Below are 2,364 nucleotides of genomic sequence, written 5' to 3' on the forward strand. Positions count from 1 at the left end.
ACTAGCTCTGTAGACCAGGCTGGTCTCGAACTCACAGAGATCCACCAGCCTCTGCCTCCCGAGTGCTGGGATTAAAGGCGTGCGCCACCACCGCCCGGCCCTGTTTGGGTATTTTTAATGACAGCTTTGTAATTTCATCGTGCTGAAATGGCCAATGCTAGATGACGAGGAGAAAGGGAACACAAACGTGGATCTGTAGTCTCCTGCCGGACACCAAGTGTCAAAATGAGTGTCAGCATCCTTTGGCACAATGGCATGCTGCATAGCTAGGAAGTTCCTTTCTGGTGCAGATCGTGGGGCCTCCCAAGTCTGAAGACCCAGCGAGGCAGGAATGAAAACACAGTGACATCCTCTGACTCTCTGTAGAAATGGCCTGGCTCCTGGTAGGTGGGGTCCTTAGACTAAGACAGCGGGAGCTTCCCTTGCCCGGGCAGGGTCAAAGACCTCCTGCGATAGGAAAAAAAAATTCTGTGTAACATCTTGAAGGGACAGCTGGGAGCCAGACAGGGAACGGAAACATGATACACCTGAAGAGGTAACGGAGGATGGCAGGGAAAACGATCCCCTTAAAGAGAGATGACTTATATAACCCAGGGGTCCCTCCCGCCATGCAGGTGCTGACTACACCTGCCGGGCCTGCCCACTTCTCGCCTCAGAAAGCATGAATTTTCTACTGTCCTTTCTGTGTGTCCCTTTTGTGGACATCAGGGAAAGCCCAAGTCCACTGGTGCAGCTCTTCTCCCAGTCTTCCATCTCTGTGGAAACGAGGGCTGTTTCCATTTCCTGGCTAGGATGGCTAGGGCGGGCGTGAATGTAGCGGAGTGAGTGTCTGTGAAGCAGGATGTGGAGGTCTCCGCGCAGCCCGAGAGCGGCGTGGCAGGGTCGTATGGTAGACCTGTTAGCTTTTTCAGAATTCTTCACATCGACTTCCAGTGGAGCCGAACCAGCTTGCAGCTCCACTCGCGGTGAACGAGGGTTCTGTTTTCTTTACGTTTCCTCCGGCATTTGCTGTTGGTTGTTTTGTTGATCTCAGCTATTCTGAGACATAAGTCGTCTGCTAATCTTTGGAATAAAGAGTGGTATCTCAAAGGCTCGCAAGTATCCAATAGGAAAAATATGCATCCTGGAGTGGGAGCAGTCTTAAAGTCTCTTAAAGTTACTTTGTGCCCTCAAGCGGCAGGACTGGAGTTGCGGGGAGGGGCAAAGAGAAAGCGTCTGGACGGAGTTCTTGCCCTTAGAAACTTAATGTTCCAAAATAAAAACTCATGCTTATTGGCTATTTCTATTTGATTTACCAATGTGGTCAGTTGGTTAAACATACCCTTTTGTATTTTGTTACTGTTTCGTTCCTTAAAATTTTAGGGTTGTGTGTGTGTGTGTGTGTGTGTGTGTGTGTGTGTGTGTGTTGAGACAAGGTTTCTCTGTATCTTTAGAGCCTGTCCTAGAACTCATACTGGCATCAAACTCACAGAGATTTCCCTGCCTCTGCCTCCCAAGTGCTGGGGTTAAAGGTGTGCTCAACACTGAGTGATAAAATTTTAGTTTTATTGTGAGCCAAAAGGAAGCTGGGCCAAGTTAACAACCTGAATTTACTGAATTTACAAGTCAGTGTGGTACTAACTACATTATGTTTTTTAAAAATGTTTAAACATGTTGTTTTTAAACATTTAAAACAACATATAAATAGTTTTTATATGCATAATCATTCATAAGATATATTTTATAAGCCAAGATTTTGAATAGTATTGTTTGTTGAGATATTTTCTATAACCCTCATCATGAATAGGAAACAACATATACAACATATAGATTTTTCATGACTATATATGCATTTATTAATTTGCATATAGAATAGTCTTAATTTTAAAAACCTTATATTTATAGGTTTTTATAAATATTTATAAAAATTCTTAATTTATATTAAGAATTTTTGAAAAAATATGACTTTACATTATCCATTATCTAAAAGACATAAAAATTTATGTTAAGTATATATATTTAGAATCTGTCTTGGAAGGAAATCCTCAGAAAAATCTCTATATATGTTAGATTAAATTTTAAAGCTTAATAAAATCTTATGACTCTAATGAATGTTGCTTTATATAAATAATTAGCATTTTAAAGTTTTATGACATATTTTACAGACTCAAACATACCTTTTTGATAGGTTTTAAGATGTTTAGACTGTCCAAATTTATATGATGGTGTGTGCCTATCAGTTCTTTTAGTGAATGATCACAATAGCTAAATTTATAAATCATACACATTTTAATTGGACCTGACAAAAATCTTTTAGTACAAAACAATAATGAATTTAAGGATGAGAGAAATAATGTGACCACGGTTTGTTAAGAAGAAGTTTTG

Source organism: Microtus ochrogaster, chromosome 4, assembly GCF_000317375.1.
Source record: "Microtus ochrogaster isolate Prairie Vole_2 chromosome 4, MicOch1.0, whole genome shotgun sequence".
NCBI lineage: Eukaryota > Metazoa > Chordata > Mammalia > Rodentia > Cricetidae > Microtus > Microtus ochrogaster.